The sequence below is a fragment of the Gorilla gorilla genome, chromosome 12 (genome assembly GCF_029281585.2).
Source record: "Gorilla gorilla gorilla isolate KB3781 chromosome 12, NHGRI_mGorGor1-v2.1_pri, whole genome shotgun sequence".
NCBI classification, from domain to species: domain Eukaryota; kingdom Metazoa; phylum Chordata; class Mammalia; order Primates; family Hominidae; genus Gorilla; species Gorilla gorilla.
In genome coordinates, this window is record NC_073236.2 from 126,425,378 (window position 1) to 126,439,810 (window position 14,433).

The window sequence follows — 14,433 nt, forward strand, 5'->3', positions numbered from 1 at the left end:
GAAAAGGTCATGGCCACTATTTGGTGGTCTGCTGCCAGCCTGATCCACTACAGCTTTCTGAATCCCAACAAAATCATTACATCTGAGAATGATGCTCAGCAAATCAATGAGACGCACTGAAAACTGCAATGCCTGAAGCCAGCATTGGTCAACAGAAAGGGCCCAGTTCTTTTCCATGACAACGCCTGACCACACGTCACACAGCCAATGCTTCAAAAGTTGAATATATTGTGCTACGAAGTGTTGACTCATCCAACATATTCACCTGGCCTCTTGCCAACCAACTACCACGTACGTCTTAAAGCATCTTGACAACTTTTTGCAGGGAAAATGCTTCCACAACCAGCAGGATGCAGAAAATGCTTTCCAAGATTTTGTCGAATCCCAAAGCATGGATTTGTATGCTATCGGAATAAACATACCTATTTCTCATTGGCAAAAAATGTATTGATTGTTATGGTTCCTATTTTGATTAATAAAGATGTGTTTGAGCCTAGTAATAATGATTTAAAACTCACAGTCTGAAACTGCAATTACTTTTGCCCCAACCATATATATAAAATATTTGGAATTATTTTGTGGAATAAATAATTGAAAAGGAATGAACTAGAATTACCTATATCATCATAGGTGAATCTCATACATTTACAGAAGGGTAGATACAGTATATCTTTTTTAATTCTAAATTTCAAAACCATTAAAATACCTATGTATAAATACATATATGCTGCTGATATGTACATATATTGTCAAACTAAAAATGAAATTAAAAATCTTATTTTTAATGTTCAGCCTCGTGGTGCTATCTGGGTACTAGAGAAGGAGTGAATCAGAGAGGGACAGAGGTATTTTAACAGTTTTAATGATACACTTTGTCTCTTTTAATAAAAGCATACTGGGTACATGAGTCTTTGTTTTCTTATACTTTTTCTATTAAATATACTTAATATATTTTTACATCATTGAAAACCTTCCCCATAAAAATAAACTACAATACATGTGAGGTATGTACCACAGTGCCTGTCACATAAAACATTCTGAATAAAGGTCATTTTCTTTATGAATTATATCCTATAAAAGCAAAAAATTATGAGGAGTCACATTCAGATGCAGTGTGCACATGAGATAATTTATTGGGCAGAGCTAAAGTCGGAGAGTCAGGACACTCAGGTTTGTGAGACACTGATGTGCTAGTACTCTACTCTGTTAAAGCACACAACAGTTTGTACTATGTCTACCCCTTCATTTCCTATAGTATAGTCTCCACTACTCTTTTGTATCTCCATAGGCAAAGCACTTTTCTGGACACTATAGATATACTCAGTTAATGTCTACTGAATGAATTCATGAGTCAGTTAGTGAATTAATGTCTGTTTCCTTTTTTTCTTTTTCCGGTAAGGTCTATTAACTTGAACAAGGCATGCTCTCTCTTTCAGTTTTAGTTCCTTTATCTCTGAAATTAATAGGATCTATACCATGGTCTCCAAGATGCCACTAACTTTGAGATTCATTGTTACATTACCTGGGACTTTTCAGAAAAATATCTGTTTCTTCCATTATAAAAACAAAGTTTTCATATTTTTTTCAAATTTACAGAACTTTTTAAGTTGTGTGGAAAGTAGAGTCCTCTTTAACTAATTACAAATTGTAGATACTACAATAGTACCATCCATCCTTTATCTCGAATTAGGAGATAAGGTCTAAAGTTCAATACCAGATCCCAAAGCACAGAATATGCACCTGGCATCAAAGGAAACCTCAGAATACTTTACATGTTGCAATGCATTTTAATTCAACAGCCCTTTAGTGAAAGTTACATGCAAAATATTGTAAGGGATGGAAGGGATAATGAGATTCTGTCCAGTGAATTCACAGAGCCAGGCATCAGCTTTTAAGATCATATAACTAGCACTCATTTTGCAGAGAAATATTAAATGGTGTAAACGGGGCTATACTCTTTTCTTAGAGTCAGCTAACCACTTTCCCTGGAGTTGTAAGTTATTTAACATTTCTGTTCCTCCATTTCACCGTGAATTGAAAAGAAGTTTGCAATAAACGTCTCATTTTTCTTTACAAATGCTATCTGGTTTGCTATCTGCAAAATGGTGAAAATAATATGTCTCATACAGTAATTGTTAGGATTAAGAAAAATATTCTTAGGAAAGCTCCTGTTAGTGTTTTGCCATAGCAGATAGGGTTACTGTGATGATTATTGTTGTTACTGTTGTAACCACTAATTTAGATAGCTGTGATATTCTATATGGTATCCCCTTCCCTTTCCCTTTAGCAAAAGATGGGGTGAAAACAAGATTGTGAAAATTCTTAAGACTGTCACTTTCCTAGGCAAACTCTGTGTCCATAATCCCTTTATAACCAGTCCCATTGTAGGTACAGATAAATTAATGCAGGCATCTTACAGAAAATCACCACAAGCATTCAAGCCTCTCTACCATCATATACCCGGTACTTTACATATTATGTTTGGGAGTGTGGGGCTCCTCACAGTCTTGTTTCAGACTCTCCATCTTACCCTCAAGGCTAAACAGTACTTGCTATCCTCAAGCTTGACTTTGAGCATTAGGTTAAACAATAGAAACTAGTGTGATGACATCAAAGAAGAAAAGTCATACTTGGGCAGAAATCAACAGAATTGTTTCCGTGCATACATACTGCAATGCTGTGCCGGGTCTGGCATATGACAGAATGCCCTGACCTGTTTCATGAGTGATTCTCATCTGCTTCCCCAGAGTAGCTTCTCTGATCTCTGGAACAACATCTTATTATGCCACTTGGTCAAATTTAAGTCATACTCTAATTCCCCAGTTGATGAGACAGTTGCAAGAATGCAATAAATACATAACCCTGAAAATTCTGCAGATTGTATTACACCAAATAATATCACAACAAAGCACTGACTTTGTCAAATTTATCCCTTGTAATGTCTGTTTTCTCTATTTCACTAAACATGTCCTATTTGGATAAACTCAATACGTAACATATGGTTACCTTCTGAAGATAAACCTTTCACATATCTCACAGGCACCTAAAAAGGTCACTGGCTGAAGGCAGAGAATGCCAATCATGTCACCAATCCCACTCTTGCTAATTTTACCAAAGTAAAAAGCACCGTTCTCGCTGTAATTACATCAACTCTAGAGAATTACCAGGCTTGGCCTACTATCTGTTTAGCCTGGGCCTGCTAGAACTGAACATTAGATGATTTCTCTAAAGGAAAACTAGTTATGCCTGAAAGAAATATTTTTAGGGTTTTAGTGCAGCCATTATGTTCTAAATGGGAAACTATTAGCTACCCCATAGATGAGAAAAGCTTCCTCCCATGACTTGTGGACCTCAGCAAGTCTGTTACAGATATTCCATCAGCGTATCCAACACTCTTCTAATCAGTTCCTTCACCATTAATGAAGGTGTGAGTACAATGGAAGCTTGACTATGTGAGCATACATGGGGGTTATCTAGTCCATGAAGAAATGTATATTAGAATGGAGAAACAATGACGTTACTGTTGAGGGATTTCCCTTCTAATACTATTATTTTGTCTAATTAGCCTTTTATACAACCATTTGTGTTAATGATAAGCAGAGGCTCTTTGCACAAATTGTGGAAGACAGAGGAGAGTACCAAAAATAACCTACACCTGAAGTTGATTCTATGTGAATAATGATGCCTGTGTGATATGTAGATGGACAGATGGACAGAGACGGAGGGCATTGGGAAAAGCAGCCTCCTACATGCAGTCTTTCAGCCCTGACTCAGAAGCATTAAAATAGGACTTGGGCCTGGAACGCTCTCTTACCAAGAGACAGGGAGTCTTTACAGCCTGTGCTGGACCTGTCACCTCGTATGGGAATATCTCTTCCTGTTTCAAATGCAATGTGTACTCCGTTGTTTTGCTTAAGTGTGTGCATCACATAGAAGCTGACCAACCCCTGCTGTTACACCTGTCCCCTGAGGGGAGAGGCAGGTTCCTTTACTCTGAAGCACAAGAAAGATTCCTGCAGGCCAATGGCCCAGTGTCAGTTGCCAGGAGGGACCCACTGGCCATGGGGGATCAAAGCCCACTGTGAAGCTGACCTTGGACTGTACCTTTTCTATGTGACTAAAATGTTCCATTCAGTGCTTGATTGCATTGTGTTTTTCTCAGCGACTTTAATACTGAATAACAAGATGCAGTGGGACAGAAGTGTTTGGGATTCTACTCATGGAGATAGGCAGCAGATGCCACTTGCTTGATGGAGAGAAAATCAGATAGATAAAGTGATAAACCTGTAAACGGACATGAGGAAGGCAGAGATAGAAGGGAAAGATGAATAATTACTCGTCCAATTTAAAATTAAGGAGGTGTTTTATTTAAATCTTTGTTGTGGTTGTTGCTTTACTTAACATCGCATAATCAGCATTATCTATTTAGTATTAGGAGTTGATGCAGATATCATTATATTTGAGGAAGCTGTCTTTCATTTTCATTTTCATTTTTGCTTCTGTCCCTTTTTTACTTTGATTGTGTGTTTATTTTTGTTTAGTGATAGTGACCATTCACAAAGCTTATTTGATTTATATTTTAAATTGTACTGTCATCAGGACCTCAGTCCAAGACTAATATGCTTTTGTGGCCTCCTGGCTTAGAAAATTTACCTTAGTGATATTTTCCAGTTCCATTCTGAATCCTGTCCAGGGATGCCTATGATATGTGATTCAATTTTCTTTATTCCCACATATGTACCAGCAGAGTTTCCATGAACTTAATAAAGAATATAAGAAATAATGCAAGCAGTATATTAAATGGAATCTTCAATGTTAACCTAGGATGCATGTTTTTCTTTGATGACAATATATTATGCAAATTGTTTTGTCATAGTTGTGTTTGTTCTCACATCAATTCTAAAATGAATTATAGATAAATATGATGTGTTAGGTGCTCTATTTGCATTATCAGTTGAGTGTACCATAATAACGTTGTTTAAACTTACAACAAAATTTTCCAAACTGGTATATTCTTTATGAAGCTTGAAAAGCAACACACATAGTCTAAGGCCCTAACTTAAACCAGGCATTTATACATTTCATACACTGCAGAAATAATATTTATATAATTATTTTCTTGCAGCATTTACAATTGGATTAACATGGGTTTTGGATGAAAAGATGTGGATTTGTATTCACTTTCTGGAACTCACCAGTTGTGTAAATTCTAGATTATTAATTAATTTCTAACAGGTATAATTACCTCAGCTTTAAAATAAGGATCAAAACATTGACTTTGAAAGATAACTTCCAGCATTAGGGAAATACATGCAAAGTAGAAAGTCCAGTTCCTGACTCAAACTATGGGTGATGATATTATTGATATTTTTCATAATATTAATACTGCTACTAAATTATTAATACTATTACAATAATATTAATAATGTTACCATCTCCTGATGGTTACTGGAGAAAATAAGTGCTAAAACATCCATATCACCAGCCAAAATTTTATTTCAATGTAAGGCAATACCATATTTATGTGGAGGATTATATAGTCTCCCTTGAAGGTAGGCATCTGCAATGGATTTTGAAAGATTAATGGAAAATAACTAATAGAAATAAGGAGGACTTTCCAGTAAATTGAATATACACTCAAAGGGAGGGATAAACAGAAACTTAGACTATGGTTTGGGAACAACAAACAATCCACTATGCCTTAATACATACATAATCTATATGTCTGGAGATGATATGGTTTGGATGTTCTGATCCCTCCAAATCCCCTGATGAAATGTTACCTCCAATGTTGGAGATAGACCTAGTAGGAGATATTTGAGTCATAGGGGAGATTCCCTCATGAATGGCTTGGTGCTGTCTTAACGTAATTAGTGGGTTCTTACTCTATGAATTCACATGAGATCTGGATGTTTAAAGCACCTGGCACCTCCTCTCTCTGTCTCTTACTCCTTCTTTTTGCAATGCAAGCTGCTGTTTTCCCTTGGCCTTCTGCCATGATTGTAAGCCTCCTGAGGCCATCACCAGGAGCAGATGCCAGCACCATGCTTCCTGTGCAGCTTGGAGAACTGTGAGCCCAAATAAACCTCTTTTCTTTATAAAGTACTGGTTTCAGAAATTCCTTTATAGTAATGCAAATAGACTAACACAGGAGACAAATAAGAAATAATGGAGGCCTTCTATTTATAATAGGGCTACTGGCAGAATAGAAATTATATAAAAAAAAAGAACCTCTTTGCAAATACCTTGCAATAGTATCTCAAACATAAATAATTTTTTATTTATAAAGTAAATGTAATGCAGACAGAAGGGAATAGGAAGCTGAAAACTCAACACTAAACTATAGTCTGCCTTAGGCACCCATTAGTAACAAATATTAATGGCCAGGTAGGACACAGGAGAAAAGGCCTTGGGCTCTGTGTATGGTGGAGAGTCAGATTTCTAGACACAGGTATTAAGCTACGTCCTGCAAAATGGTACATTCTTGATTAAAGCATACCTTAGTACTGGTTTCATTCTTTGTCAACTATAGCAAAAAGGAAACTAATCTCCCTTAGAAATAGACTCTGGATGAAAAAAAAGCCTCTTCTAATAAATTGTAATTATTAGACTATACTTTAACTAGTTCACAATATGAATATGGATCTAAGTTTGGGCAACTTCTAAGTATTTTAAATGGAAGGCTCCAAGTTAACCTAACACTGGAACTAAGTTTGGGCTGGTTCTCTAGCAGCCCCTTTTAAAAGACTGGGTTTTTCTAAGTTAAGGGTTACTCATCCATACCACATCTGACCACAAACCCACTGTGTACAGAGAATCTACCTGGGATTGCTTCTGCATCACCCCTTGGGACTTGAGAGAGTAAGGGCGATCATTGCAAACATGAGTCTCATTCTACCTGCAGTGAATGCTATCAGTAACAAAGTCCTTTGTCTCCCACCCAGGAGTCTCAAGTTTTCTGTCAGCATTTATAAAACTGTGGTTTACCTACAACTGTCAGCTTACAAAGAGAGATAAATTCCAAACCCCTTGCAGTTCTTGACAATGACATTTGCCTTGTAACTAATGTTAGGTGATTTCAGAAGTAGTTACTTTCTTTTTCTAAGCCTATGCTTTCTAATTTGCATAATTCAGGGGGTGGGCATGAAACACCATTCAACATTAATATTTTAGGATTTGATTATTGTAAATATGTCAATTAGCATGTCTGTTGTCATGTTCATAAAACATAGCTGATTATTCACTGAACTTCAGGTGCAAATTGTAAATAAACTGAGTGTAGCTAACACAACAAATAGTATTTAAGAAGTAACTGTCTGCCAATGAAGGGCCCTGAAATCAGTTCAGTGTAGGGTTGATCACAGAACAAACATTTATTTTGGAAGACGAAATCATGTTAATTTCCCAGAACCTGGTCAATGGTGTTTTCTGTTGGCCAATGCACGTACTATTGCTTAATACATTCTCAAGGGTGGCAGTTAGTCTTACAGAAGCATTAGGAAGCATCCCAAAATTTAACTACCTTTAGTTCTGTGAAATTTCACAGGAATTAAAGCAAATGGGGGCCTTCTTTGAAGGAGCAAGAGTTAAAGGAAGCAAAATGAAGAATAGAGATTTTACCTGCCTCATTAGTTTCATAAAAGTGCCTGTGATCTAATAGCAAGAAATTTTAATAGTAATTATGTATAAAACTACATTGCAAATAAATGACTATCATTTTTAAGTACTTAACAAGTACTAAACAGTGTACTTACAAAACACTTTTAAAACCACTGTAAACTTTAATGTAAATAGAACCTTGCAAAATAGTCACTTTAACTGAGAATAAGTGATATTAAATGAGAAGCTTAAGGTCATACATGTAAGTGAGGTTGATTCAGATCTAGATTTCTGACAAACATCATGTGAACTTCTCAATACTTAGTTGGAAAGACTTTTTATTAGATCATTTCCTTAGCATATTACCTTTTAATTTGTTGACTTCTTAGTTTTCCCTTTTCCCAGAATATTTTCATAATATGGCATATTTTTAAAGATGTGAAAATTATAGCTTCGCAATTTCAAAATATTTTCTCATATCCATACTAGAAAAAATAGATTTGGTTGGCTAAAATTAAAACAACACACACAAAAAATTTAAAAAAACAAACAAAACTCTGGAGGCACTGCTTAAAAAAAGTAAAGGGAACCAGTTTCTTCTACCTGCTTTGCTATTGTTGAGAGAATATTTCTGAGCTTCTCCTGAAAAGGGAGTAATTACAAGAGAATTACACGTAGATGTAGATTTACCCAGATAAAAACTTAAAATGACCTGTAAATGAAAACGTTTTTCTACCAGTGATTTGTGATCTTTGACAAACCTGAGAAAAACAAGCAATGGGGAAAGGATTCCCTATTTAATAAATGGTGCTGGGAAAACTGGCTAGCCATATGTAGAAAGCTGAAACTGGATCCCTTCCTTACACCTTATACAAAAATTAATTCAAGATGGATTAAAGACTTAAACGTTAGACCTAAAACCATAAAAACCCTAGAAGAAAACCTAGGCATTACCATTCAGGACATAGGCATGAGCAAGGACTTCATGTCTAAAACACCAAAAGCAATGGCAACAAAAGACAAAATTGACAAATGGGATCTAATTAAACTAAAGAGCTTCTGCACAGCAAAAGAAACTACCGTCAGAGTGAACAGGCAACCTACAAAATGGGAGAAAATTTTTGCAACCTACTCATCTGACAAAGGGCTAATATCGGGAATCTACAATGAACTCAAACAAATTTACAAGAAAAAAAACAAACAACCCCATCAAAAAGTGGGCGAAGGATATGAACAGACACTTCTCAAAAGAAGACATTTATGCAGCCAAAAAACACATGAAAAAATGCTCATCATCACTGGCCATCAGAGAAATGCAAATCAAAACCACAATGAGATACCATCTCACACCAGTTAGAATGGCAATCATTAAAAAGTCAGGAAACAACAGGCGCTGGAGAGGATGTGGAGAAATAGGAACACTTTTACACTGTTGGTGGGACTGTAAACTAGTTCAACCATTGTGGAAGTCAGTGTGGTGATTCCTCAGGGATCTAGAACTAGAAATACCATTTGACCCAGCCATCCTATTACTGGGTATATACCCAAAGGATTATAAATCATGCTGCTATAAAGACACATGCACACGTATGTTTATTGCGGCACTATTCACAATAGCAAAGACTTGGAACCCACCCAAATGTCCAACAATGATCGACTGGATTAAGAAAATGTGGCACACATACACCATGGAATACTATGCAGCCATAAAAAATGATGAGTTCATGTCCTTTGTAGGGACATGGATGAAATTGGAAACCATCATTCTCAGTAAACTATCACAAGGACAAAAACCCAAACACCGCATGTTCTCACTCATAGGTGGGAATTGAACAATGAGAACACATGGACACAGGAAGGGGAACATCACACTCTGGGGACTGTTGTGGGGTAGGGGGAGAGGGGAGGGATAGCATTAGGAGATATACCTAATGCTAAATGACGAGTTAATGGGTGCGGCACACCAGCATGGCACATGTATACATATGTAACTAACCTGTACATTGTGCACATGTACCCTAAAACTTAAAGTATAATAATAATAATAATAATAATAAAAGACTATTTCCAAAATTACCACTCAATTAAGCAGACCTCGGCTCACTGCAGCCTCTCTACCTCCCTGGTTCAAGCGATTTTCCTGCCTCAGCCCCCCAAGTAGCTGGGATTATAGGTGCCTGCCACCACACCCAGCTAATTTTTGTAGTTTTAGTAGAGATGGGGTTTCACCATGTTGACCAGGCTGGTCTCGAACTCCTGACCTCAAATGATCCACCCACCTTGGCCTCCCAAATTGCTGGGATTACAGGACTGAGGCACCGTGCCTGGCCTTTACCTAGTTTTTAGAAGTATAAACATTGAATGGGAAAAATCTGGATTTGAATCTCAACTCTTCCAAGTATTAGATACATCATTAAAAGGAAGTTAATATCTCTGAAACTATTTGCCTCCTCTCTAAAAACAGTAATAATAATACTTCCTTTACAAGGACTTTATGAGGATTGTAAGGGGGAAAAATATGCAAAATGTTTAGTATATATATATATTTTAAGGGGAATCACTTAAGTAAATATTAATAATTTTTGATATTACTATATGATATACTACATACATCACTTTTATGATGATATCTACCTAAATGAGAGAAGAAAAGAGAGTTAAAGAACCTACTTTTATTTTTCTGTAAAAAAGTTTTTCTTAGTAACTAAAGCTGATAAACAAGAAATATTTCTATAAATGTTATTAAGAAATACGGGGTAAATGCCAGGATAAATAGGTTAAAACACTGAAAGCTATTGCTTTCTTGGAACAAGAATTATCAGAAAGAGGTAAGTTGGGTTATTGCTATTTTTTATTATCAGCCTCGTAGTACAATTTATACCCCTTTGTACATGTATCACATTGATAACAATGAAAAATTACATTTAAGAAGAGAAACACATTAGATGGGGAAATGGAAATACGTAGTCAGTTTCTTAATGCACTAGGATAGTTGTTTACAACCTAAAATTGCCAAATTAAAGCACCTTGATACTTGAATATGGTTGCATTTTCTGAAAAGAAAATCAAATTGAACTATGTTTTTACTTCCATTCTGTATTTTGAAAACATAAAACAGCATCTCTCCCTTCTACTCTTTTGTCTTTTCCAGTCCCTTCCAGAGTTAACACCAATTAGAAGGGAGCGTGTTCCCTTCTAATGATGATTGGCAGGTATTTTCTTTCTGCGCTCTTCTTCATTATCCAAATTTTCAAAATGGGCACAAAGTCTTACCATATTTTTCTTCATTTGCTATGGAAATCCCTCTAAAACAATGTAGCTATAACAAGAAAAGCAAAGAAATTAGAAAGTCATGCATTATTTCATGGAATGGCACTTAGAGATACAGGCATAAAGCCCAGTGTTTTCTATAGAGCTCTTGATGACATAATTACCATCTCATTAGCCAAAAGTTGTATAAGGAGACATATTCTACATGGATGAAAAACACGTCAATAGTCTTCTGGCATTAGTTGCCTCCCTTCACACTGAGGCTACACACTCCCAGACTCATTCATTAGAAGCCTGACCAAGTCACCATCATTCATTAACTGTCTCTTTACTGAACAGGAAAAATGAATGGAGCCCTCTAATCTGACATTAATAAATTGCAACCATTTGGGGAAGTATTCAAATGTAAAATGCTAAGGTTCATTATTGAAATTATATTTGATGACTTGTGTTTGTTCTGCCTCATTTAAAGATAAAATGTTCACAGGACTTTATCCCTGATGGTGGGTGATAATGGATACTCTAGCCAAATTGTAGAGTAAGTCTAAGCAGGGTTCATTGGGACTAAAATGCAGATCCATAGCCTGTTAATGCTGGGAGAAGACTTGGAGGCCATACAGAAGTAATTGTCAAACTTGTAGAAATCAATATTTTTTCTTTAAAGAAAAATGTACTTGAAAAAAATAGGTGAATCAGATGACCTTGCTCACCTGTTTATCCATTGAAAAAGTGAGGATCAAAAATAAAAGCAAATATGTCACTACAATTCTTTCTTCAGATGCTAATCATAGTCTGTCAGGAAAAATTGCTTTCCTCGTACATCCTCTCATAGCATTTGTAAATGGTTTCTTTATAAGTAAGTAGGTATAGAAAAAATTAATAAATAATACATAATATTTACTTTGTATTTCTGTATTAAAGGGTTTTCAAATGTGTGTGAGGTATGTGTTTGAGATGAGGGCTGGAGACACACTTTAAAGATAAAGTGACACTTGAAGTGTCTTTGAAAGATGAGTATGGATTGCATCAAATGTGCTGTTATTTTCCTTTGCCTCTTTCATTTTAACAAGACTGTGACTTTTTGAGGAAAAAGCTTTATTCATATTAGTAAATACAATGCTTAGAATGATGTCTGGAATCGAGCATATAAATACAGCTTGCATATTTCAACTGAAGTTTAATTTGAGTGCATACATTCAAAAATCTAAACATAAGTTAGAAACATAGATTTGGCTTCAAAAACCGCACATTTTTTTCAATATTCATTGGTTGCTAGATGAAGTTTGACTTTGCTGTGGCTACTTTTGATGGAATAATTTTTTAAAAAAAAAAAATCCCTGTTACATCTCTCCAATACAGTCACTTTTTCTGAAATGTGCCAGCTTTCTTTATGGGACTCATGCATTTGCATAATTCAAATGGACATTGGAATGTTCATGAAATCCAATATTCTACAATATTGCATGTTTAAAAATCTTGTGTGTTTTAAATTCTGTGTTTAAAAATCTGTATTATATTCTGTGTACCAATTCAGGAAAGATTGAATAGATGTTCAACAAGTTCAGAAATAAATATGGCATAATAGAGTACAGGGATGATTCACTAATACAGAAAGAATATTTAAAATGTCAATGAACAGATTAAAAGTATATTACAAATGCTATTTGTGAAAACAAAAAGATGATGGGGAAGAAGTTTTAGCAGCACTCAAAGTAATATAAAATTCCTATGAAAAGATTCTGACGAACCAAGTTAATGTTTTTGAAAATGGGAACAGGAGTAAGACAATCAGCTCTATGTTTTTTCACTCATTAATTCAGTTATCAAACATAAACTAAGAGTCTACTCTACTTCAAGAAGAGGAGTATAAGAGTCAAACAAGGCCAGTATCTTTTCACAAGACTTTTCTCATGTCTCCATTGACAAAATTATTATTATTTATTAACTTTAGGAAAGAGGACTATGGTACATGTCGACTCTTCTATTGTCTTCACTTTTCCTGTCTACACACGTCACAATCTTCAGAGGCTGCTGTCACCCCATTTTGTTCCTTAAATATAAAAGTAATTGAAATGGTAACATCTATACCAGTGTGTACTCAATAATTATTTGCTATGTATCAACCAAATCTTAATTTGTTCCTTTCAAACATAGTTCAGTAGAAACTCTTTATGCTACATATGTGCAACTATGTGCCAAAAATTGTGACAATGTCCTAGGAAAACACAAATAAAAGACACAGCTATTGTCTATAAGAAGTTGAGACTAATGGATGGGGGCAGACATATACACATGAAATTTCAAAAAACAACTTGTCTAGGTATGTTAGTTGAGGTGAGGACTAGTTAAAATGTAGCGTAAAAATAAAGATGATGTTTCATTAGGATTTTGAGCATCTAGGTTGAGTGACTGAAAATTCACTTCAACCAGCAGTTGTTCTAGGTGAAGGAAATGTAACTGATGACTCATTGTAAGGCTGAAAACCTTTCCTGATCATGGTGTTAAAGGATTTCCAGGAACTGGCTTCAACAAATGCTCTCAACCTCATCTTCAACTCCATCATACATCCTGCACTCTAGTTCTAGGAATCAACATTCATGAAACATTCTGCTCACTTTTCTACTCCTTTATACTCTTGCTCTTTTATTGTCCATTAGTGTCTCATGCACAATTACCTTGAAGGAAGTTTACTTACCTGTCAAAGCTCAGTTCAAGTAAAATATTCAGTACCAAGTTCTCTCCTTATATACGCATAAGAATACACACATTATGTTCTTATATAATAAACACAACATTAGATTTAAACATCCTCTGGTCTGTGCAATTCATCTACTTTTTTCCCCATCTCTATTATGGTACATATATTATACACAAAGTTTTTATATGTGGCTCTTCCTCCCCTACTACACAATGGCTTACATTTTTGTGGGGTCTGTGACTTATTCAACCTGAATTCTCTAGTTTTCAAAGAAAGAAGTCCTCTAAATATGCCTAGTGAATAGAATTTGGATAATACAGTATTTTGTTTCTTACTGAGATTTTTTAATAAATAAAAACAAAAAAAGATCAGACTCAAGTTGTCAGAAGTGTAATTCTGTGTTTATGTAATATTGTTTTACCTCAGAACTTGTATTTTGACCATTACTCTAAAAAGTCATACAGCATTGTAATAACAGCACAATAATTTTTATTTAAAGTAATTAGGGGATTACAATTAAAGTAATTGGGGGAAAATTACTCAGAATTTTGCAAATATGCAGAGATTTTACGGTTTTCTCTTTGACCTGCCTAGAGCTAACACTAAAATAACCCATATAAAACTGTAAATTTTCTTGTTGAAAACTGTCACACAAGTTCAACACAATTATTTGAGGTATTTGCTTTGTGTCTGTTTTAGAGCACACGTGTTATTATAAAGCAAAACATTTTTCATACTTCCAAATGAGGGGAAAATTCTCAAATTCAAGCAATTCTACAATTTTCTCTAATTCTTCCATAAATACATCTAAGGCATTAAATAAAAACTTAAATACAGTACATTTTAATGTCTGAAACATATCAAGT